Raw genomic sequence first — 27,166 nt, 5'->3', positions numbered from 1 at the left:
TTACTGTAACCACTTATAATGCTCCACCCTCTCTCACTCTGGTTATGATCCCAAGCTGAGTGTATATATGCCAAAGCATGTTTATATACTCCACATTGCAATGAGTTGATACTAACTTTTCCTTAAATATAATATCTATATTATACACACTGCATCTAGACTGCTAACAGAAACAAGACTTCCACTTCTGTTCTTGTTAAACCCATTTCCTGACCCCATAAAACAATTTCAAGAATAATTGTTATTAAAGTCTTTCTTTTCACGGGGTTTATCTTCTTAAATCCCCCCGTAGGTGCCAGTTCTGCTTTCCTGTTTGAATGCACAGTAATATAACAAGTGTGCTTTTAACTCCACAGCCCAGATTTCTGTCAATCTTAGCCATCACTGATTATTAGTATAACTACTATTACAAGAAAAGCTATTGGTTACATGATTCTAATGCATTCCCGTTGGGGAAATGATCAGTCTATCCAATAAGTCTTCCAGCAGTTACCAAGGGTTTGTGAAGGTCCTTCAGGCTGCCCAGAAGATACAGATGCATGAGCTCCACGGTGAGTTGACAGTTAGGGTTTGGAATTGGTTTGTCCATTGAAGACAGAGTCATGATGGAAGGGTCTTATTCTGGCTGGAGGTCTGTGACCGTTGGTAACCAGTCCTGTTCTGCAGGGATTGGTGTGAAGACTCCTGTTGAAAGTTATAGTTATCAATTACTTGGAAGAAAAAGTAGGTGGGTTTGCTAGCAAGTTGCAGATGATGCAAGGATTAATGCATTTGTGGGTGGTATAGAGGGCTATATATCGTTGATTATATACCCTGCACACAGCATCTTACAGCTATTCCTGTTGGGAAAGAGATACAGGAGAATCAGAGCCAAAACCACCAGGGTGAGAAACAGCTTCTTCCCACGAATAAAGAATCTGCTCACACTAACTATCCGAGACTCTAAAATTTATGGAACAACATTTATTTATTTATTTTTATGTTTGAATACTTAATCCTGCTTATGTATCATTTGTCCGTGTGTGTGTTTGCATATTTTGAACCAAGGACCGGAGAACGTTGTTTCATCAGGTTGTACTTGAACAATTGGATGATGATAAACGAACTAGCAAAGAGTACAGTCGGACATCGATCAATTACAGGAATGAGCAGAGAAATGACTGTTAACATTTAATCCAGTCAAGTTTGAGGTGTTGAACTTTAGAGTCTTAGGAGGTCAAATGTAAGGGAAAAGTACGTATTTAATGATGGATCCCCTAAAGCATCGATGTGCAGAGAGATCTGGGAGTCCAGGTCCATAAGACCTGGAAAGAAACTATGTGAGCAGCTAGGGAGATAAAGAAGGCGCATGGAACACTTGCCTTCAATAGTCGCCACATTGTGCATCAGAGTAAGGAAGGCAGGTTGCAGCTGTGTAAAATGTGGTACGGCTGCACTTGGTGCCTTGTGTGGAATTCGAGCTGGTCCATTGCAGGAAGGGTGTGGGAGTCTTGGAAAGGGTACAAAAGAAATTTACCACAATGTTGAACAGATGAGAGTGTATACGCTATGCAAATTTGTGTTGTTTTCTCCGGAATATGATAGGCTGAATTAAATTAGAAGTTTATAAATTTAACTTGTCAGGAAGCCGCCACAGCGACTGCCACTTCTTGAGAAGACTGAGGCAGGAAAGGCAACCGGGCACCATCCCGTCAACCTTCTACAGGAGCTCTATCGCGAGCATCCCGGCCGGCTGCATCACACTGTGGTACGGTTGCTGCAGAGAATTGGACTGGAGGCCAATCCACAGGACCATCAGAGTGGCAGAGAGGATCAATGGGGACTCCCTCATTCCTATCCCCCATCAACGTGGTCTACTGGGACTGTGGTCTGAAGAGGGCTCGCAAAATCATTGAGGACCCCATCACCTCGCACACATCTTCCAACTACTCCCATCAGGAAAGGAAAACAGGCATATCAGAGCCTGAGACACCAGGCGGAGGAACAGCTTTTACCCACAGGCTCTGAGAATGTGCTGAAGAGCTTCTGCACTGCTTATTTAACATTATTTATTTGACCAACAACCCCAGTACAATTTGAAAGGTGGGAGGAAACTGGAGCACCTGGAGGAACCCCACGCAGACACAGGACAACATACAATTTCCTTACAGATACCGCACCCACACACACACATACACACACACACACACACACACACACGCACACACACACACGCACGCACGCACGCACACACACACACGCGCATGCACGCACACACACACACGCACGCACACACACACACACACATACACACACACACACACGCATGCACGCACCCACACACACACACACACACACACACACACACACACACACACACACACACACACACACACACACACACACACACACACACACACACACACACACACACACACACACACAAATAGAAGATTGAACCTGAAAGCTGAATACATGGTAAATGGCTGAGTTGAGACTTGAAGATTGTAAGACGTCCAACTGAAAGATTGGGGGAGGGGGGTGGCGGGGCGTCATTAGCGTAGAACACCTTGGCACTGACTAATTTAAATTGTCTAGGGTCATTATTGGCTAGCAGCACAGATTAGCACTGTATATAACACCAATGCATAGCATGTTCCTTCTCTCTGCCTTATGGTCCAAGGCCCAGACATCACTCCAGGAAATGTGGACATCACTGGAAATGTTGCAGGTAAGGTGTTGGTTCAGCGAACCAGTTGTGTTGTAAAAGTCCCTGTTTGTAGTGTGTGAGTGGGTCAAGTATAGGTTTACTGCTGTCAGAGTGCAACCGAAGTCCTAGGTGAATGTCTATATCGTCGCTTAAGTGAAATAGTGATCGAGCACTGTTTAATGTTCTCCCTTGTTTGTTTCCCATGTGTTGATAAAAGTTACCTGTGATTGTAACACTTGAGTCCAGACTCGTCTCTCTGTGAAGCCACCGAACTTGATACTCTTCCCAACACAACAACTGCCCATCCATTTGAGTTCCCAAGGCTCTGACCACAGATCTTCACCCTGGCCACTCACACACCAGAGCTCCTGACAACTCAATCACAGACCCTTGCCCACCTTCCCATCCATTGGAGCTCCTGACCACAGACCCTCACTCTGGCTGCCCTCCCATCCAAGTTCCCAACGCCTCAAACGCGGACTCACCACCCGATCCCGGGCATCTGAGCTTCCGATGCCTTGAACAATTTACTGAGTTAAAGATATGACCCATATAAAAGTCAACCTCCCCCCCACCCAAATTTAATCCGAAAAAATGGTCCAAAATATTTGACGATTACACAGTACACGTGGTCAGCCCCTCTGCTCCCAATCCACATGCTTTGTGTTCTGCAGTATTGTCTATCTTGTGAAATTTTTGATTGTAATTGCTGGCATTTGTTTTGAATTGAATTGTTTATTGTCACATACAGTAAGATATAGTGAAAAACTGCAGGCAGCTTGTTAAAAGTCACCACACTCTTGCACCATTTTGGATCCACAAACAAAAATAAGTACAAGGAAAGCACTAACAGTGGTAGCTTTTAACTTTAACATTAGCAAAGGAGGCAAATCACATTTAAAATTTAAATAGAAGCAAAACCACAGCGGCTCCCCAATGGGAATCTGAGAATTCAGAGAATGGAAATGGTAAAGGTATTTACTTGTAGTTTATTCATGTGACTTAACATGTGCACATATTGGACTTTAAGATAACAAATCCACTACATTTATAAGCACTCCTACTTGGCTAGAGCATAAAGTTTCACATTAAACCTATCATGCACTCTTCACCTATAGACTGCACCAGCAATGTTTTGTTGGGAACTGCAACTTAAAGGAGAAAAAGGTTGATGTTTCGTTGTAGGTCATTTTAATAGCTTGAAAGATGATCGAGATCCTTTGATATCTTGCATTTTACTTCAAGTAAAAGGAGTTTTCCATTTGTGAGTAAGCCCATGATTAGTAAATAGCAAAGGGACCCATTTTGTGACCACCTTGTGGAAACATCTGTTAAAGATTAGATTGTCACTCCTAATAAAAGAAAGAATTCAATCAACTTAGCTTTCTTAACTCCCCAAAGAGGATTTGAACAGAAGAAGTGTTTAACTGCAAAAGACCATGACCTTAGGTGAGTTTTTAACCATATTCTGCTGTCTTTGATTTAGGTCCCAGTATTCCTTTCCAGAAAGTATGTACTTGTCAATTTTACCAGTACACTCATTGTCAACTTGAGATTTGCATGTCTCTGGGCTGTTTTAAAAAAATGTAGAGCATGAATATCAGAAAACCTCAGAAAGAAGGTAGTAGTGACCCAAGTGTCACTTCGGAAAATAGATATTGTCTCCTAAGACAGTCCTCAAAAATATAGAGGACACAGGTCGAGAAAGAAGCCGTAAGTGTTTGAAGCTGCGGTCTCCAATTGCTATAGCCCATTTGTTCATTTTATATATAGAAAACAGAACAACCAGTGAGCTGTAAGGAGTCAAGCCGCTAAAGAAACCCTGTGATCGATAGACTGAATTACAACAATGAAATGTATCTCACAGTAGATGAAAATATCATCGTTAGACATTAGTCTATTATTAGCCCTACATTTCTTATTCATTCTTGAGATCAATGTTATTGGCAAGACTTACATTTGTTGCATGTGCCTGGTTGTCCAGATCGGATACAATTTAACTCCAGGCTGTTAAGAGTGAAATCATTTCTGTGGGATCCATTCATGCATGGGCCAAACTGCGTTAGGACCCAATTTCCTTCCTACATGAATATTTGTGACAGACAACTTCATAGTCACCTACTGTTGCCAGCTCTTTTTTCAAAAGGTGAATTCACATTATGCTAAGATGTTTTCAGAACCCCTAAAATTAGCCCTGCAAAGTGCACCTGACGAAGCAGCTTTGAATAGGTTAATTTTGGTTCGGAGTGATATGATCTGATTTATACAATTTGCCAGCTTTCTTTAACATTGTGTGTATTTTGACAGATCTGTCAATGAAGTTAAGAGAATGAATGGCACTGAGACAACTATCAGGAAAGAAATGCTGTTTGACTGTTTGAAAATGCATGTAACACCGCAAAGTGAGAATTGTTAAATTACACTTTGGGTGTATTAACGCAGGAAGCAGATTCAGTTCCTTAGAATGGCCTCGGGGTACTCCGTGTGATATTCCAAGCTGCCCATTATTCAATAAGCATGTTGGAACTCACAATATATCATATCAATTAGTTTAAGTGGATTTTATTCTTTAAGATTAAATATAAAATGCATATACCTTGTGATATTACTTTTCAGTATTCAGGGAGAAAACTCACAAAATTACATTGTTAATTCTATAAATTTCACCAGCCAAGCAATCCAAAGTGTTCTCTGCAGTACTCCATTCCTTCTCAAGGGACTCTCTTTAATTATAATCATAAATAAATAGACAGAAACATCTTTAGCTGCCCAGAAAATGTGTCTCTAAATCTCATGAACAATGATACAATTCTACCTGGCTCAGTTATCAGGCCTCTTGAATCTGAGTCAGAAAGCTTTGTATTCAATAACTACTCCAGAGAATTAAACTCATGCCAAAAATATGCAAGTTGACATGTAAATTGTCCCTAGTGTTTTGGTGAATGGTAGAGTCTGGGGGTGGGTAGTGATGAGAATGTGATGTGTGGCGAATAAAATGGCCTAGAGCAGAGTTATGTAAAAATAGCTGCTTGCGAGCCAACTCGGTGGGATGCAGGACCATCTTCCAAGCTGTATCTTTCGATGACTCTACGTGGCAATGATCCAAATGTTATTATTTAAATAATTATCTGTGTATTGAATAATCAGTGAACCATCTTTGCAGGATGTTGGATGTTGGGAGCATGCTGTGTGCAGTTGGCAGCTGTTTTTCCCACAATACAAGAATGACTGCACTTCAAAAGAACCTACTGTGGGATATCCTGAAAGGGGTGTGAAATATAAATATAACTCTTTAATTGATTTTTGTCCTTTGTAAGCAAGCTATATAATAAATAAGATTCATATTATGTGCAGGGACATGGTTAGTGTAGCAGTTAGTGTAACATTATTACAGCGCCAGCGACCAGGGGGGATTCGAATCAGGTGATGTCCATAAGGAGTATGTATGTTCTCCTGTGACTGCGTGGGTTCCTCCAGAAGTGCACAGGGTTTGTCTGTTAATTGGGGTGGCTTGGGCTTGTGGGCCGGAAGGGCTATATCATTAAATAAAAAGAAATAGTTAAATAAATCAAATCTCATTTGTCAACCACACAGTCACCGCAAGGTTCTATCAAAGTCCATCAAACGAATAATGGAGATTGGGTTGGGGAGACATGGAATGGGGAGGCAATGCAAGGTGGAGAGATTATCTTTCTTAACTCTACTAAAATCTTTAATAATTTTAAACACATCTATAGAGTAGCCCTCATTATTCCTTTCTCAAGTGAAAATAAGCTCACTCCGTGTGTCATTTTTTTCCCCCCAATATATGCCCTCACATTTCTGAATCTGCACCTTCTCCGACATCTCCACATTTTATTAAGATAAAGTGTTCAGAACTGCATATAGTACTCCTAGTGTACTCGAATTAAAGTTAAGATAAACATAATCTGCTGGAGGAACTCAGCAGGTCGAGCAGATCGTTGGGAGAAAAAGATGGTCAATGTTTCAGGCCAGATCCTTCATCAAAACATACATTCTCACACATTGAGTTCCAGATGATGATAACTATTTCACCATTCATCAGCGTTTATTAACACTATCAGGGTGAGTCTTCAGAGAATGAAGTTCCACATGTTGAGAGAGAAGTTAATTAGATTGAAAAGTGGTGCGAACAACATGAGTCAGGAGATGTAAAGAGAAAAGAATGAGTGAAGAGACCAGATCATTAACTATTAATTGTGTTGTAAAGATTGAGGATTTTCATAATTTCTGGGTGAAATTTATGAAATCAGCATTTAAATTTGATAATATTGTAAAACATCCCAAATTACTCCACAACTGTAAAATCAATCAAAATATCAATGCCAGGTCAAAGAGATAGGCTTTCAAAATCAGAATCAGATTTTATTGTCTCGAACAAGTCATGAAATTCAGTGTTTAGCGGCAGCGTCAGCGTGAAAATATTCCTATTAAAACTATCTTATGATATTACCTTAAAAAAATTAAAATGAGAGCGCACGAAAAGTAAGGCCGTGTCATTGATTCATTGATCATTCAGGAATCTGATGGCAGCGGGGAAGAAGCTGTCCTTGTGCCGCTGAGGGCTCGTCTTTAGGCTCCAGTACCTTTTTCCTAATGGTTGCAGAGTGAAGAGGGCATGGCCTGGGTGGTGGGGGTCTTTTGAGGATAGAGGCTGCATTCTTAAGACACCGCCTCGTGTAGATGTCCTCGATGGAGTGAGGTCTGGTGCCTGTGCTGTCGCCGGTCGTGTTAACTACCCTCTAGAATTTAAATGCTTTAAAAGAGTAGATATGCAAAATGTTTTGTGGAAGCAATTCAGAAAGTGGATCTTCATTCGTGTAAGGAATGATATTGTAGAGGTGGAGCAGTTAAATCTGGGATACTCAAGGAGACAGAATTTTAGGAAAATATACATCCTGGAGGATTGGAATGCTGCAGGTGATCTGAAAGCAAGGATAGAGAATGTAACTCAAATCACCATTTAAATATTATTTTACATTACTAATGTAAAACAGATTAAAACTGCTGAGAAGATCACTGGGGTCACCCTTCCCTCTATCGACAACATCTGCAGGGAGCGGTGCTTGAGGAGGGCTCAGAGAATCATCAAGGACCTTTCCTTGCCAGACCGCAGTATCTTTGAGGCACTATCTTCAAGTAAGAGGAACAGGACCATAAAAACCGGGGCTGCCAGGCTGGGAAACAGTTTCTTCCTCAAGGCAGCCAGACTGCTGAACCATCCTAGAAACCCATAAATTATTTTTTACATAGACACATTGTAAATGTACAGTCAGATGACAATAAACTTGAATTTGAACTAAGAAAGATAGTGGTCTATGGAGTTTTTCACATTACTATATATGGGGGTACATGAGCTAAACATTTAGTGTTGGTGAAATTAACTTTCCTGATTTGCTATGACTTTCTTTACACCTTCATGTAGTTTAAAGTGGACTAAAAATATCCATTCAACAGTTTTTGTGAAAATAAGAGGTCGCCATCAATTGCAGAATCTTAGTTGTTCAGCAGCTACGGTTTACATAAGAACCTGAGAAGTTGGAGCAGAAGTGGCCATCTGGCTCTGCCGTTGAACAAGACGACGGCTGATCTGAAAGTGGTATCAACTTCACCAACTTACCTTTACCCCAAAACTTTTCATTCCCCTCCTATGCAAAAAACTATCTACGTATGTCAATAACATTCAATGAAGCAGCCTCGACCCCCACCTTTGACAGAAAGTTCCACAGGTTCATTACTCCTGGAGAAAAACAATTCCTCCTCATCTCCATCTTAAGTCTACTCTTGACACTGTGCCCCTAGCTCTCGTCTCACCTACCAGTGGAAATAACTTTCCTGCCTCTATCTTATCTCTATTTAAAATTTCTGCAAGACCCCTCTCATTCCTCTAAACTCCATTGAGTATAGTCTCAATGACTTAACCTCTCTTACAGGCAACCCCCTCACCTCCGGATTCAACCTGGTGAACTTCCTCTTCCTCTGGTCTGCTTCCAAAGCCTTTCTCAAGCGAGGAGACCAGAACTGCACACAGTTCTCCAGGTGCAACCTCACTAGTTCCAGCAGAACTGCCCTGCTCTTGAATTTAATCTCTAGCAATGAGAGCCAACATTCTATATGCCTCCTTTACCCATTGCACCTGCAAAACAACCTTTTGTGATTTATGTGCAAACAGATCCAAGTCTCTCTGCACAAAAGCATGCTACAGCCTTCACCATTTAAATAATAATCCAATCTGCTATTTTTTTCTTCCAAAGTAGATGATCTTGCATTTACCAACATTATAATCCATCTGCTGGATCCTTGCCCACTCATTTACACACTATCTAGATCTCTGTAATGACACTCTGAGACCTCAATACAATTTTCTTTTCAACTTAATTTAGTGTCATTGGAAACTTGGATATGATATGATTGGTCGCATCCTCCAAGTATTTCTGATTTTTGTGAACAGTTGCGGGCCCAGTAGTGACCTATGCCATACTCTGCACACCAGAGAAACACCTGTTTATGCCAATTCCCTGTCTTCTATTGGTTTTCCTGTCTTCTGTCTATGTCAGCACATTCCCCTTAACTCCATGCATCCTTATGCAGAAGTTCTTTTTCTGCAGCATTTTATTGAATAATTCAAGTATTCGACATCCACCTGTTCCCCCTCAATCCACTGCACTCAATATATCCTCAAAAGCTCCGGTAAAATTGTTAAATATGACCTGCCCTTCCTGAATCCATGCTGTTTCTGCCTGATGGAACTATTTCTATCCAGGTGTCTCACTATTCCTTCCTTAACGATAATTTCAAGGATTTTCCTAACTATAGGGCAGCACAATTAGCCTAGTGGTCAACGCAATGCTGTTACCGCGCCAGCGATCAAGACCTGGGTTCAAATCCCGCGCTGTCTATAAGGAGTTTGTACATTCTCCCCGTGTTTGTGTGGGTTTTCCCCAGGGGTTCCGGTTTCCTCCCACTGTTTGAAATGTACCAGGGTGTAATTGGGTGTAACTGGGCAGCATGAACTTGTGGGCCTGTTACTGTGCTGTATGTCTAAATTAAAAATTTTAATTTATATACCAGTAGGCGTTAAGCTTATGTCTAGATCATTTTTAAATGGTTGCGCTTCGGTTTCCATTTGACCCCCCCCAAAAAGGACAATGATATGAAACACAGTTCCAAGATATAAAGGAGAAGAAAAAGTAATGCGGTGTTTTCATCTCCGCACCATGAGCAGACTCTCCCAAACTGGAACCAAAGATCTCCAACCTCAATGCAAGGTGAATAGTCCAAATTGTTGCATGCTCTCAAAGGAAAATTTAAAGGCTTTAACTGTGCGTTCTGTTTCACAAAGCTAGTTTCTCCAGATTGTGTGGGTTGCACCAGCAGAGGTCTATAAAGGATAGTCCACATGTGGCTCCACTTACTATTTCCGAAACAGTACAGGAGAGAGTAGGATATCAGCAAAAGTCACCTTAATCATTATTTGCAACACAATGAACTCCATTACACAAACAAAGACTATTTTACAAGTGAAAAATGTTCTACTCTGGCAATATTAAAAATGATCTCTTAGATTTGTTTCCAGGAATACACAAAGGTAATGGTCAGAGGAGATTCTCACTAATTCAGCTGGGAATCTAGGAGAAACTATCCTGCTATTCCTCGCCTTAAGCTTCAATTACATTTTAATTCAAATTTTGGGAAAACTAGCTTGGGTTTGAACCTGTTAATCACCTGACTCATATGTTACTTAATGTACTTCATCCACCATGAGTACTGCTGTTTGAGCTGTGGTATTCTCCGTCTGATTACTGCAGCTGCTATGATCTTTGGTGACATTTTGGCTTCTGTTGATACAGATGTTCGCTTGGCCGCATGATACTTCCCACTTGCTGCCACCTTACTTTTTCAGATGTTAGTGATGGAGGGCTCCAGGAAGCATTACATTCAATCTTCATATCTTTGAGATCCAGAACACAGGCTGGAAATTGAGAGTTGTTCAAACTAAACATTGTATGAGCATGTGTAACAACTGCGGTTAGCCAACTGTTGTGGTGGAGGAAGATTCCAGTGAATACAGGACACACATGATTGTTTCCTTGGGGGGACTTAGCCTGGAAAATTGATTATGCTAAATGGATCAAGACCCAGGATTGCTCCATCAATTTATTCCTATTGAGACAGATTAAAGGACAATAGCAGTTAGTTACTTGGCTTTGTTACTAGAGTACTAGTAATGTCTGGATCACAGGTGCAAGTCTGCAATCAAAGCATTGAAGAGAAGGCTGCGTCCAGATTCCTCTACTGTAATCCCTATACATCCATGACTGTGTGGCCAAACGCAGCTCCATCTACCTAGGATGCCACCATCTAACATCGGAGCAGAGTACAGAAGAGAGATAGAGGGATGGAGCTTGGCTCTTGGACAACAATCTTTCCCTCGATGTCACCCAGATGAAGGAGTTGGTTACTGACATCCAGAGGAAGGATGGAGCTCACTCTCTAGTCCTCAACAACAATGCTGAGGTGGATATATAATAGACAGCTTTAAGTTCCAAGGAGTAAATATCTACAGTGACTTCGGCCAAAAAAGCACACCTACGCCTCTACTTCCTCCAAAGCCTGAGGTAATTTGGCACTTCACCAGCATTCCTTAACAACTACCACAGGTGCACAATTGAAATCATCATATCACTTTGTGGTTTGGGAACTTGTATGGCCCAAGAATGCAAATATCCAGAGGGTTGTGAACATAGCTCAGGCCATCAAACAAAACCCCCGCATCTCCATGGACTCCATCTATAACTCCCCTGCCTTGGAAAAGTAGCCACCACATTAAAAGACTCATCCCATCCCAACCATACTCTCTTCACTCCCTCCCAACAGGAAGAGATTCATGAGCATGAGTACCAGGCAAAAGGATAGTTTTTTTCTTGCTATTAACCAAACCCTAAAATCATAGAATTATGCTCCATTCCAACTGATTTCTCTCTTTAATTCTGCATTTTTATGCTCTGTCAATTGTCTTATTTGTGGTAAATGAGATGTCTACATTTCTGCTCACAAAACAACCTCTATCATTACACCCTGCTACATGAAACAAAATATTGAACATGGGGGGTGATAGGAGTAAAGAGGTTGATTTCTGATTTATGGTCAGGGAACATACATTACATCACATACAACCCTGAGATTCCTTTTTCCTGCGGGTGCTGCAGAACTACGATTCATTGTTAGGGTATAAAATACACTGTACAAAAAAGCCAGAGTGAATCATGATCAGAGTGCCTCCAGTTTTGATGGGGAAGGGAGAGTGGCACACCAGATCTTCTTGGCTCCAAATTTTGATAAATAAAATTCTTCAAACTTATATTTACAGTTACAGTCTCCAGTACACTCGCCAAGCACACTGAGGAAACTTCTAACTGAACAAATTTAGAAATTGGTTTTGGCTACTGATTAGTCAAAACAATTGATCTTGGAGTCTTCAGGTGATTCGTTGCCGCTTGAGAGATAAGTCCCATGCATGGTTCCTGAAGGCCCCACTGTTCACCTGTAAACCAGGTGCCATGCAGTTTGTAAACTGACTTGTTTCTCTCATTTCTTCAAAACATTGCCTTTGAATACAACAGTTTCTTGCATTACATCTTCTTTCAGTATTTTAATATTTGGTTAATAATGGGTAATATTATTGAAAGCGAATCATAGTTGAGCTTGAGCTTTTAAGACACTGACTGCGCTCACATCAGCATTGATTTCTCTCATTGCAACAATCCACTATAATTCACCTATTATGGCAGCACATCCATGGCAGATGCAATCTCCCTGGTCCTGCACTCAGCCAGGAGAATGCAAGGATGCATGAAAGTCTGCAGACACCATGATTGAAGTAAAGATCCAATTTAAAAAAATATACATAACCAACGTTTAGGGCTTGAACCCTTCAAGATATGAGCAAAATGGCCTACATTTAAAAAAAATCTTTGCTCTATAAATGCTGAGTTTGTTCAACATTGAGTTTTCACTATGTCAGACTCCTATTTATTATCTTTTTTCTTTGGCTTGGCTTCGCGGACGAAGATTTATGGAGGGGGTAAAAAGTCCACGTCAGCTGCAGGCTCGTTTGTGGCTGACAAGTCCGATGCGGGACAGGCAGACACGATTGCAGCGGTTGCAGGGGAAAATTGGTGGGTTGGGGTTGGGTGTTGGGTTTTTCCTCCTTTGCCTTTTGTCAGTGAGGTAGGCTCTGCGGTCTTCTTCAAAGGAGGTTGCTGCCCGCCAAACTGTGAGGCGCCAAGATGCACGGTTTGAGGCGATATCAGCCCACTGGCGGTGGTCAATGTGGCAGGCACCAAGAGATTTCTTTAGGCAGTCCTTGTACCTTTTCTTTGGTGCACCTCTGTCACGGTGGCCAGTGGAGAGCTCGCCATATAACACGATCTTGGGAAGGCGATGGTCCTCCATTCTGGAGACGTGACCCATCCAGCGCAGCTGGATCTTCAGCAGCGTGGACTCGATGCTGTCGACCTCTGCCATCTCGAGTACTTCGACGTTAGGGATGTAAGCGCTCCAATGGATGTTGAGGATGGAGCGGAGACAACGCTGGTGGAAGCGTTCTAGGAGCCGTAGGTGGTGCCGGTAGAGGACCCATGATTCGGAGCCGAACAGGAGTGTGGGTATGACAACGGCTCTGTATACGCTTATCTTTGTGAGGTTTTTCAGGTGGTTGTTTTTCCAGACTCTTTTGTGTAGTCTTCCAAAGGCGCTATTTGCCTTGGCGAGTCTGTTGTCTATCTCATTGTCGATCCTTGCATCTGATGAAATGGTGCAGCCGAGATAGGTAAACTGGTTGACCGTTTTGAGTTTTGTGTGCCCGATGGAGATGTGGGGGGGCTGGTAGTCATGGTGGGGAGCTGGCTGATGGTCCCAAACAAGTTAATTTTCAAACTCAAGACCAAGGTCAAAGCAAATAGATCCTCACCTTCCTGAGATGCAGGCCACAATCATAGGATTGGTGACAACATCTACCCCACAATAATCCTGAATAGACTCATCCCCCATCCACATTCCCTATAATCATATGGCAGTGGCCAAATAAAATTCCAAATGTTTACTTTGTCATAGGTTGGACTTCAACCAACAATGAGATGGAATACAGGGAGAAATAGAGAGTCTGGGGGCAAGGCTTTAGGACACCAATCTGTCCCTCAATGACAGCAGTATGAAGGCAATAGCCATTGACTTTGCTAAGGAGGAGGGCAAGTGTTTCAAGTCTCTGCCTCCTTCACCATTGCTTAGGTGCAGCACTTCAAGTTCCTTAGTGCAAACGTCACCAACAACCTGCCCTGGACTAACCACAGTGACGCGATGGCCAAGAAAGCACATCAAAGATTTTACTTCCATAAAGCCTAAGGAAATATCCCCCCCCCCCCTCACCTACCCCATTACCGCCACCAAAGTTTTCTTTAACTAATATTTATAGATGAACCATAGAAAGTATCCTGACCAGATGCATCACAATTTGGAACAGGTATTGACATCCCCGACTGCGGAGAGTTGTGAACACAGCTCAGGCCATCACGCAAACTAACTTGCCCTCCATGAGTTCTGTCTATACCTCCGGCAGACTGAGAAGAGCTGCAAATGCATGAAAGGACCTACCCCACCCAGGACATATTTTCCTCTATAGGGTTCGTATTACAAAAAATCAAGATGTGGATGGTCTTTCTAGGAATGCAGTCCCCCTGTAATGTTGGGGTGTATTGCGATTAGGCTGGGTTTGAATTGACCAATTATTTTTAATTAGGTGTTTGATATGTATTACATGTTTATTGAGAACTTACAGCATTCTCTATTTTACGGATGATAGATGCCTTTTGGATATCAAAATGACCACAGTGTTCACAAGCCATTTTGCTGAGGGACATTTCTGTTGAATGCTTCCTGAAATCATGGTGTGTAGGAAGGTAATGATTTGATGTTGGTATGTAAGGCTGATTTGATGCTATGCTCTCATTTAGAAGTACACTGATCCAGCTAATGTCCTCCCTTGAATAGACACAGCTGAGCCTGTAGTCAGAGCCAGTTCTATGTGAAAAGGTCATCCACGAATTAAAGGTCAGTCAATAATTGTATATTTTATGCCTGCTGATGTGATCATACATATCTTGGTGTTTTATGTCTGCAGAGAATAGTTTGGTAAGTGCTGATATACCTTTTGCTGATTCAGCGTACTGCAAAAGTATCAATTCCATACATGGGAGTAGAGCAAACTTGGAAAAATAAGCAGGGAGAAGGGTGAACAGGGCAGACTGCAGGAAACAAGAGAAGGAGGTGGAGGGAGAGAAGGGCTTGTCAGTGCATCACATCCATCAGAATGTTCATGGGGGATTGTCAGAGAAGGACCAAGTCACCATTCATTGACACACTGTTAACAACCCCAAACATTAATTCCTGCCAATACAGTGGCTGTAACACTTGCAAAAACCTGCAGTTGCTCACTTCAGCTATTCTGACATCACCTCCAAATGTCTACCACTAAGAAGGATAAGTACAACCTGTGCAGGGAAACATTGGTCCTTATCGGTTTCTATCTCCAAATCTCACACCATCCTGATTGGGGAATACATCACCATTGTTGCTTGACCTTCATCCTGGTTCAGCCTACTTATAGCAGTGTGGGACCACCTTCAGAAGAAGGACGGCAGAAGTTGAAGAAGACTGTTCACCACCATCTTCTTCAAGGGGATTAAGGATGGACAATGAATGTTGGACTTGTCAGCGATGTTCTAATACAGTGGTTCTCAACTTTTTTCTTTCCATTCAGATACCACTTTAAGTAATCCCTCTGCCATTGGTGCTCTGTGATTAGTAAGGGATTGCTTAAGGTGATATGTGGGTGGAAAGAAAAAGTTTGAAAACCAGTGTTTTAATGGTCCTTAATTAACTCGTTATGTGCACAGTTTCATAACTCCAAAGGAAATGGGCCAATGACAATTTTTCTCAAGAAAAATATTACAGCAAAAATTGGGTCTAGAGCAGTGATTCTCAACCTTCCCTTCCCAGCCACCTTAAGCAATCCCTTACAATCACAGAGCACCGATGGCATAGGGATTACTTTAAGTGGGATGTGAGTGGAAAGAAAAAGGTTGAGAACCCCTGTATGAGACCAAAAACATGAATAAAATTTGTTCTGGGTGCAATAAGATGTGCAAAAGTGGACTAAGTAAGATTATTCTCATGAAACCAGAGAATATTGTTCAGGAATTAGTATATCAAATAGTTTTTTATCAAATAATTGTTCACAATGTTTTAAAATTTATCCTCCTGATTAAGTGGTACCTTGTCGAACTGCTAAAAATATTCAGATTTTTACCACAGATGTTCATTACATCCCTTGAGATTTAAAGTTTACCTTAAAATAGTTCAGAAGTCTTTCCAACACCTTACATGATTTCACTCAAAACACTGGAGAAAATGATCCCTGACATAGGGGAGGTTGAATGGGAAGTCATTGTCTAATTGCCATTACTTTCCACAAAATAGCACCAGTTTCAATAAAGGTATGGAACTAGATCGTCACTCTCTATATCATTTAGCATTTGACCGCCCTGCAGCAGATTAATTGAACTCAAATTTTCCATTTTTCATTTACTTCAAGATTTCTTTATAGAGTAATATAAAATTTGTTTTTCCTTTGTTTGTTCTGTACTTTAATATTTACAAATGCAAGAACAGTCCTATGATCTGTTTTAGTGAATGAATTATGCTTGTTTTGCTTCCCTTGTTCTTACCAATTCCAAAACCACTTTCATTCAAATTGGTTCTTTCAGTCCCAAGCATTCCTTCATACCAATCATTATTCTGCTCTCAGGAGGTGTGCATATTTCTGGTGGATTGAACCTTTCTTGGCCATTTTTGTTCCTTCCCAGATTGGCAATGGAGATGCTACAACTTGCAGCTTTGACATAGTGCTATGTCCCTGCACCAGGTATCAATTCATGTTTGATACCAAGCCATAAGACAAGTAAAGATAACTGTTCAGAAGGAAGGTAAAAGACAAGTATTGAAGAAGGCAAAGAGGGTGCATAAGAAAAGACTGAGTACAAATGTAAGTGCTCTGAGAATATTCTGTAGAAGTGAACAGGAAAAAGAGGTCAAGAGGTCAAGAAAGGAAATGTACTCATGGGGCCGAAGGACTTTACATCAGTTCTTACTGATAAAGAAGATAATGCTGCAGTTTCAACAAGGGAGATTCTGAATGAACTAAAATGAATAAAGAGGAGGTGGCAGAAAAGCTATTTGCACAAAAAGTGATAATGTGCCTCACCCAGACTGAAAACGCTTTTTGAATATTTAATTTTTGAATTTTTTATAGACTCACAGAATTCAACAAATAGTTCAATCTTTCCTTAAGTAATTCCAGCCTCTGCCTTTCACAATGTTTCTGTGAATTGCTCTTATTCTTGGAATAAACACACACACACACACACACACACACACACACACACACACACACACACACACACACACACACACAGAGTCTGTATTTATCCCCCCCCCTCGCCCATCGCTACAAAAGTTTATCTACAACCCCGACAAAAACACAAAAAAGAAAAATAAATAACGATGAAAATGCCTCTAAAAAGAGAGAGAAAAAAAACTGAATAAAATAAAACTCAAAAGAGAAAAGAAGCAAAAACCTGAAAGGAAAAGTGCGTCGTCTGTGCTAGGTCCATTATCTGTATTCACATTCCCCACCTTATCCTGTTACCTTATTCCTTTTTTTAAAATCTATTCCAGACTGAAAACATTGAGGATGCTGTGGGAATTTGGATGAGGGATGGGAGGAATTGCAGGGGACCTGTTCAAAATCTTCCAAACAACCATAGATTCCTGAAGACTGTAAAAAATGTACCCCTGTATCAAAAGAGTGCAGGGATAAACCCAATTCTTATAACCAAATCATGGTAGTGCTTAATGAAATCATGTGGGGCATAGATAAAGTCATAGCCTTTTTGTTCCCAGGGTAGGGGAATTAAAAACTCGAGGGCATAGATTCAAGCTGAGAGGAACAAGATTTAATAGAGACCAGAGGAGAACATTTTACATGGAACTGCCAGAGAAAGTGATAGAGGCAGGCTCAATTTTAAGATTTAAAAGACATTTTGACAAGTACATGGATAGGAAAATTTAGGGGAATATGGGCTGAATACAGACAACTGGGATTAACTTGGGTAGACAATGTGGTCAGCATGGACAAGTTGGGCCAAAGCTGTAAAGCTCGACGACTCTATGACTAAGTGTGATTGATCTGGGAAGATCAAGAGGTAAAATATGTTTAACTTAACAGATACTTTTTTGTGAAGTTGTAGAAATTTTTTTTTTTTTTTTTCACACCATAAATCACATTAGCCATGATATACACTATTTCTTTTTCACACATATACAGTGACTTTTTCTCCCCCCCCCCCTTTCCTCCCAAACCACTCCCCCACCCCCCTCTCTCATCCATTTTAGGTATACAATCTAGGTTGCATTAAGCCAGTCAGACAATGTTGTCATTCAACAAAAATACACCAGAAATTCTACTGAGTCCATTCTTTTCTTTCCTTCTCCTTCCATCAACTTAGGTAATGTTTGACCCCGGTAGGTTTTCGCTATTGTATTTAATGTAAGGCTCCTATACTTGTTCGAATATTTCAATATTATTTCTTAACCTATATGTTATTTTTTCTAATGGAATACATTTATTCATTTAAATTTAGTAGTTTCTTCCTTTTAATTTGGTTATGTATTCCATTAATATTTAAAGTCATATAGTTCAGCGTAGCCCTTTTATATTTTGTTTATCTTCTCTTTCCGTTTTTCCATCATTACCTTTCCTCCTTTTCCATTTCTGTTTTCTTATTTTCAACTCTTTATAAGACAACATTCCTACAACATCCAACATTTTCCTTATTCTCCTATTTCTATCTTCTTTATCCCCAATCTCCCCTTCCCCTCCTGAGTTGTCCTTTATCCCTTGTCGGACAACCACATCTCCCCTCTCCATTTGGATTTGCGAATCCACTCGCAAGCGAAGTTGCAGAAAATTTGATGAGTGAAATGTAATTGTTGTATTTATGGATTTCAAAAAAAAAGCATTTGATGGATCTAAATAATGAGCCTGTCCTAAATATTAAAGTATAAGGAATAAAGAAGCCAGTAACATCATGGATAAAGATGCTAAGTCACAGGAAACAGAGACTAATAGTGACTTGTTGCATTTGGATTAGAGGGAAGTGTAACATAGAGTTTCTCAGGGATCAGAACAACTGATATTGTGGATGGTGGCAAATGACATAGTTAATTGAAAGTATTAGAGCAAGTTGAGGAAGTGGTTGACAAAGCCTAGTCTTTATAAATAGAAGCAAATATTACAAAGAGCAGGAATTCATGATGAACATTAACAAAACAAATCAAATCAGGTTGGTACATTTTAAGAAAATTATGAAGGCTCTGAAGAGTTTGCAGAAGTAATTAACCAACATGAGTTCAAGAATGAAGGACTTTAGTTGTGTGGATAGAACATAGAACATTAGAGTGCGGTACAGGCCCTTTGGCCCTTGATGTTTTGCCGACTGATATATTCCTACCAAAAAAAATAAAAATTTCCTACCTCGTAACCCTCTATTTTTCATTCATCTACGTGTCTAAGAGTCTCTTAATTCCCCTAATTGGCGCTGAAGAGCAGAACATTTCAGGAAATCTTTCCACTGGGACCCCTACACATTTTTATGGAGCAGGAGCTCTGTGAAATGACCACAACCACTCCATAAGTAAGAGGCATAATGAATACGACTTTCCCTCTCTGACATATTCTGCAATATAAGAAGGTTGTGTAAAAGTGCCCTAAAAGTGCCCCTGTGCAAACAGCCACGTTGGGACACGCCGGAGGTAAGTTTGCTAGTTTTTTTCGGAATAATTTCAGTTTCTGTGTAAAAATGCCAAATGCTTCAGCCTCCGGCATGGCATTCCAGGTACCCCCCAACTCTCTGTGTAAAAAAAAAACTTACCTCTGATGTCTCCCCTAAACCTTCCTCCTTTCGCTTTGTACAGATGTCCTCTGGTGTTTGCTGATCCTGCCCTGGGAAAAAGGTGCTGCATGTCCACCCTATCTATGCCTCTCATAATCTTATAGACCTCTAGTAAGTCTCTTCTCATCCTTCTTTGCTCTAAAGAGAAATGTCCTAGCTCTGCTTTCCTCATAAGACTTATTCTCCAATCCAGGCAATGTCCTGGTAAATCTCCTCTGTATTCTTTCCATAGCTTCCATAACCTTCCTGTAATGAGGTGACCAGAGCTGAACACAATACTCTAGATAGAATGGATAGCATAGGTTGTTTTCAATGGAACAAACAAAGTAGCAAGGGGGTCCAAAAAAGTTATTTAAAATCATGGAAGATAGATAGATAGAAGGAGGGAGGAGGGTCAGGAATGAGGGACAAGGAAGAAAGGTTAACAAAAATCAAATATGACCAAGAGAGATCTATTCAGCAAGTAGTTAGGATCTGAAGTAAGTTCAACCAGTCTTCAAATGACAACTGGAAAGCAGGAACGTGTAGTTCTATGGGAAGAGGATGTTGGTCTGGAATTAGCTGAATTGCTCTTAGATTGAGCCAGTATGGAATAAACGGGCCACATGGCTTTTCTGCATGCTGTAACTATTTTGTCATTCTATAATGCTGTTTTATCAGTAGTTTAAAGGGGAGAGAAAGGCAGAGGCTGGAAGTACTTAGAATAAGATATAGTCAATCTTCCAATCAGGTATATTACAGCCCTCCAGACTCAACAATGAAAACTGGATGTCAGTCAAGTAACATGATACTCCAGAGGCAGTGAAGGGATTGAAAACAATGGCAGTGAGAGAGATCTGGATGTCAACAGCATTTATGTGAAAATTGACATTATTTTGTTACTCCCAGTTTGGGTAAAATATTGCAAAATAAAAAGAGAATCAAGTTTCGTTCATAAGCCAGGTATGGTTAAATTAGATACTCAAGGCAGAAAAATAATAGCGACTATAAGTAATCCCCAACATATGTCCGTGCTCCATTCTGGATGACCAGTCATACTTCGGAATGGGTTTATGTTGGAATTGCCCTACCTGTGATCGATGTCCTTCTGATCTCTCTCTCTTTGAATCCTTCTCATTCTCTCTGTTTCTGTGGATCCTGAGCCCCCTGTGCACACTAGTGACCTCTAAAATCTGTCTGATTATCAGAATATTGAGTAACAGAATCAGAAATAACAGGACACAAGGAGTTAAAATCCAGAGAAATATCTCAACTTGGTGGCGACCAAGGCCAGCTCTCATCAGAGGTTAGCCACCAGCCAACATGGCGGTCATGAAAAAAATTCACTCTTATGTGCAGATGGACGTCGGAAGTCAGGGAGAAACCATACTCCAAATGCAAAAAAGATATAGTTGCTTGAAATCTGAAATTAAAAAAAAGCAAATGTTGGACACTTTGGACAGGCTGGGTAGCATCTGAGCAAAAAAATAAATTGAATGAACAGTTGAATTAATGAAAGATCTTTGACTTGAAATGTTAACTGTCTTTCCACAGATGTTACCTGATCTGCTGAGAGTTTCTGGCATTTTCTAATTAAATCCCAAGTAAAGACAACAAAGCCTCCTTCCCAAACAGACTGAACGTCTTCAATGCATGGTTTGATGAGAAGAACATGACAACGCTGAGAAAAGCTGTGTCCCCCTGCAGAGCAGTGACCGAGCTGAGGAGAATCCTATTAAAGGTGAATCCACACATGGTGGCAGGACTGTAAAGGTTAAAACCATGTGTTTTTTAACTCTTAGTTAATTTTGTGTCTGTCTCTTTAAGAGAGCTATTGTTTGCAATGTTACCATAGTGACTATAATAGGTCATAATATCCCCCAGACTGATGACTTGCTCATTATTCGATGACATGTGAAGGAAGCGTGAGCATGAGAAATTTTTCTTTGAATTTTTTTGTCTCTTTAAATTTGTTTATCTGTATCTTTGGTATTTCTTTAAAATTTGTTTATCTTTATTATACAGTAAATGTTTTGTTATTCATCATTATGAAAGTCTTAATGTGGAGCTACACAAAATGTTTATCTGTTTTATTATCGGGTTAAAGCTACGTAAAGCAGCAGTCACAGAGTTGGATTTATTGGATTAAAGAGATCGAAATTCAGAATATTGTGGCTCATGCTTTTGGAAGATGATACTTTGAAATTAGGATAGAATAAAGAAAGTGTCATCTATAAGGACTAAACAACATACTTGGTTGGGTACTGAAGGGCTGTGCAGACAAATTGACGGAGGTCTTCACAGACATCTTCAACACCACTGCAGCAGTACACCACTCCCGCCAAGTACAAGACAGCCAACATTATCCTGGAATGTAGGAGGGTGATGATACCAGAGTAACGATAACAAACCTCAGTAACTACTGCCCTATGTCACTGACCACCACAATGGAATGCATTAAAGCACACCTCCCAGAGATGCCAGACCCATTTTAATTTTCTTACGGAAGAAACTGTTCCATAGACGATGCCATAGTCTTGTCCCTTCACTCCGTCCTGACTCACCTAGTGAATGATGCCATGCCTCAAATGCTGGGCTGATGTTCATCAACTACAGCTTGGTGGTTTGATACGAACATTCCACAGAGGCTAGTGCAGTAGCTGTCCTTGCTGGAATTCAATACCCCTCTCTGTAACAGGATTCTAGACTTCCTAATGGAAAGACTGTGGTCTGTCTGGGTTGGTAGCAGAACATTGAGCACTTCCATGCTGAGCACTGGCACACTTCAGGGCCATGTGCTCAGCCCACGTCTGTTCACGCTACTGACTCGCGACTGCATCACCAGATCCAGCTCCAACAGTGTCATCAAGTTTGCAGACGACACAACAGTAGTTGGCCTCATCAGCAACAACGATGAGCTGCACTATGGAGAAGAGGTGGAAAATCTTGTGGACTGGTGCAAGAGTAATAACCTGAGTCTCAATATGGACAAGATGAAGGAGATGATCATGGACTTCAGGAGGACCTGAAATGGCCACCTCTCCTCTACACATCAACAACCCTGCAGTGGAGGGCACCAAGTTCCTTGGATTTCACATCTCCTCACTTGTCAGGAAGACACAACAGCAACTGGACTTCCTGAAAAGACTGAAGTGGGAAAGGCTACTGGGCACCATTGTGTCAACCTTCTACAGGAGTTATATCGAGAGTGTCCTGGCGGCACAGTGTGGTACAGTTGCTGCAGAGAAATGGACCTGAAGTAAATCCACAGGACCATAGGAGAGACAGAGAGGATCAGTGAAGTCTTCCTCGTCTCCCCATCAACTTGATCTACCAAGCAGCTGCAGCCGCTGGAACCTGAAACGCCGTAGAAACTCACGCAGCATCCAGAGGGAGTGAAGGGAACTGACGTCCCGGAACATTCTCTCTCTTTCCCTCCGACTCCCCAGCCCCTTCCCTCTCGTCTCCTGTCAGCTCTACCTTCCTTGGTCCCTCTGTCCTCGCCCCATCACTTCTCAGCTTCTTTCTCTTCTCCCCTTCCACGTGGATCCACCTATTACCCCTGACATTTTATCCTGTGCTCCTCCCCCCGCCTTTTTATTCAAGCCTTTCCCTGTTTGTGCAGATTCGTGACAAAGGGCTCAGGCCCGTAACGTGGTTCAGCTTTTACTTCCTGTAGATGCTGCGTGACCTGCTGAGTTTCTCCAGCACTTTGGTGAAGTGCCCTCAACCCCAGCATCTGCAGGTTTTCTTGTTTAACTCCAGGGGAACGTTGCTTTGTTGAATATTTTGCTGAACGTTTTCCTCTGGGTTAAGAAAGTAGTGTGTTTCCAGGCAGGAGAACTTCAGAAAACACAACATTGTGGTCTGACACACCGACTGGATTCCTTATAACCTTAGTATTAGCCAGCTTCATCGGTGGATTAGGAGCGCGGAGATCACCACATGGAGAAACCCTATACCCGTTGAGTGCTTGAACTGGATCTCCACTGATTGGCCAACATGGAAGGTCAGTTGACCAGTGATAGAGCAGATAAAACACTCCAAAGTGAAGTGTATGGCAAAAAAAAACTTGATCTACTGAGATCACTGTCTGAAGAGGGTGCGCAAAAACATTGAGGACCCCTTCCGCCCCATACACAACATCTTCTGGCTTCTCCTGTTCGGGAAGAGATACAGGAGCATCAGAGCCAGCACCACCAGGCTGAGGAACAGCTTCTTCCCACAGGCAGTGAGAACGCTAAATGAGCAAAGGAACTCCTCACACTAATCAGCTGAGATTCCATAATTATGAAACAATATTTATTTATTTGTATATATAATACTATATATGCATAGTTTGTCCACATGTACCTTGTATCTGGTTGTGTGTCTGGGTGTTTTCAACCAAGGACCGGAGAACGGTATTTCATTGGATTGACCTTCTACAATCAGGTGACGGCTTCAAAAACTCACAAAGAAAATACTGGAGTTATTTGTAATTGATCTCCATATTGCTGCAAATCCTTAAAATATAATGTAAAATATATCTGCTACTTGCCAGCTAATTTCAGATCCTTGATATTACATGAAATCATCACTCTGCAAATTCTCTTAGATAATGGTTTACCCAGTCCTGAAAATTCTACAAACTTCACCAGTGAACTAATGAAAAGTAGTCTCTACTTCGTTAACAGATCAGTAACAGAGAGAGAGAGAGAGAGAGAGAGAGAGAGAGAGAGAGAGAGAAATAATAAAAATCCCTTCTGTTTCCTTTTGCTGCATTCTTTTCAGTTTAAATAGAAAGTGTTCATTACATCAGTTAAATGTGGACTTGGAGAACTTACTGTACCAGACACAGTGAAGGAATGGAACCCAAATTCTACTCAGACAGTTCTTTGGAATCAAGGATAACTCATTTGTTCTCCAGCCTTGCAGAATCTGAATTCACTGTTAAAGTTGATATAAGAATAACAGACTCTTTTATAGATGAGATCAGAGATGTTTGATGGAACAGGGAGGAGGGTTATATATTTGTGAGGTGGTGTGATCTTTTTCAAAATGTTTGGCTTGGAAGTCAGCCTGAAGAAAACTGAGGTCCTCCATCAGCCAGCTCCCCACCATGACCAACAGCCCCCCCACATTTCCATCTGGCACACAGAACTCAAAACGGTCAACCAGTTTACCTATCTCGGCTGCACCATTTCATCGGATGCAAGGATCAACAACGAGATAGACAACAGACTCGCCAAGGCAAATAGTGCCTTTGAAAGACTACACAAAAGAGTCTGGAAAAACAACCAACTGAAAAACCTCACAAAGATTACCGTATACAGAGCCATTGTCATACCCACACTCCTGTTCGGCTCCGAATCATGGGTCCTCTACCGGCATCATCTATGGCTCCTAGAACGCTTCCACCAGCGTTGTCTCTGCTCCATCCTCAACATTCATTGGAGCGATTTCATCACCAACATCGAAGTACTCGAGATGGCAGAGGTCGACAGCATCGAATCCACGCTGCTGAAGATCCAACTGCGCTGGGTAGGTCATGTCTCCAGAATGGAGGACCATCGCCTTCCCAAGATCGTGTTCTATGGCGAGCTCTCCACTGGCCACCGAGACAGAGGTGCACCAAAGAAGAGGTACAAGGACTGCCTAAAGAAATCTCTTGGTGCCTGCCACATTGACCATCACCAGTGGGCTGATATCGCCTCAAACCGTGCATCTTGGCACCTCACAGTTCGGTGGGCAGCAACCTCCTTTGAAGAAGACTGCAGAGCCCACCTCACTGACAAAAGACAAAGGAGGAAAAACCCAACACCCAACCCCAACCCACCAATTTTCCCTTGCAATCGTTGCAACCGTGTCTGCCTGTCCCACATCGGACTTGTCAGCCACAAATGAGCCTGCAGCTGACGTGGACTTTTTACCCCCTCCATAAATCTTCGTCCGCGAAGCCAAGCCAAAGGAAGGAAGGAAGGAAAGGTGTGATCTTTTTACTGCTTATGTTTTAAATGAATGAGTTTCTCAGAATCATGTCAAATGTTGCTTCTATAGTTCAGCATTCAACATCATCAAACCCTCAAAAGTAAACAGCAAACTCCAAGACCTGCGCTTTCATCCCCCCACTGTATAATTGGGTTCTGGATTTCATCACCTACAGACCCCAATTAGAATAGGTTGACAAGAACATCTCCTCCATAATCTCCATCAGCATCAAAGCACCACCATCCATAGGCCACTTCTCTACTCACTTTACACCTTCGACTGCGTGTCTCGGTATGACAACAGTAAGGGATGATAAGTCAGCATGCATGAAGGAGATTGAAAACTTGGTTAAACAGAGTACTAACAACAACCTCCCCCTCAATGTCACCAAAACCAAGGTTGTAGACTTTAAGAGGGGGGGCAATCAGAGAGGGTAAGCAAATTTAAATTTCTGGGAGTCACTATCTCAGAGGATCTTTCCTGGACCCAACATATTAATGTCATTATGAAGAAAGCACGTCAGCATCTCCACTTCCTCAGGAGATTGTGAAAGTTTGGTATGACATCAGAAACCCTGGCAAAGTTCTAAAAATGTGCAATCGAAAGTGTGCTGACCAGCTGCATCACCGCCTGGTATTTGAGAACCAAGACCTCTGAGTGGAAATCCCTCCAAAAGATAGTGGACACAGCCCAGAACATCACAGGCACATCTCTCCCCACCATCGAGGGCTTCTACATGCACCGAGCAGCAATCATCAAGGATTCACAGCACCCAGCACACACTCTGTTCTCACTGTTCCCATCAGGAAAGAGGTGTAGGTGCTGTAAGACACATACCACCAGGTTCAGGAACAGTTGCTACCCCTACATCATCAGACTCCAAAACAACAGACTCAATCAGAGACTGTTGAATAAATATTCAAAATATATATTTTTTCTGCACAGTCAGTTTGTTTTCATTTCTCTCTTTTGTATCCATAACTTTCTCCTTGTGCACACTTTACAGCTAATGACATGATAAGTAGAATTCGGCCTGGCCCGCCGGGAAAAGAATCTCAAGGTTGTGCGTGAAGTTATGTATGTACTCTGACCATTAATTTGAACTTTCAACTTATCAGGAGGTCAAGGATTCCAGGACTCAGTAGGAATGCTGTATATTTTGGAGATAGCTTTGAGAACATCTATGAACCTGATATCCTCAGTTTGCCAGCTAACTTCTTCCAAGGTGCCTGTTTTGGGTGGCTGCAGACTTGCAAATAATGTGGTCTGCTTAAAAGAAACAGTCGTTAAAATGTCAAACTCACTGCAGCAGCTCGAGTTAATGACTGTTAATGGCTGATGCCTCAGTTCCTCCACCAAACTTGTAAATGTTGAAAACATTTCCGCTATTATTCTAATACTCTGCATTAAAAGCCATTGTGTCATGTGCGCTGCTGGT

At 41.5% G+C, this 27,166-nt stretch overlaps 1 long non-coding RNA gene across 1 annotated transcript; it reads right to left on the bottom strand.

The window, feature by feature from the left end:
* On the bottom strand, positions 1–21,551 carry LOC138737404 (uncharacterized). Its single transcript, XR_011340885.1, has 3 exons — positions 21,320–21,551; positions 20,850–21,181; positions 1–684 (listed from the first exon to the last, which is right to left on the bottom strand). It is a non-coding gene; the product is annotated as an uncharacterized lncRNA (long non-coding RNA).
* Positions 21,552–27,166: the final 5,615 nt, after the last annotated feature.

Source organism: Narcine bancroftii, chromosome 6 (genome assembly GCF_036971445.1).
Source record: "Narcine bancroftii isolate sNarBan1 chromosome 6, sNarBan1.hap1, whole genome shotgun sequence".
NCBI classification, from domain to species: domain Eukaryota; kingdom Metazoa; phylum Chordata; class Chondrichthyes; order Torpediniformes; family Narcinidae; genus Narcine; species Narcine bancroftii.
This window is presented reverse-complemented; position numbering and strand designations above follow the sequence as displayed.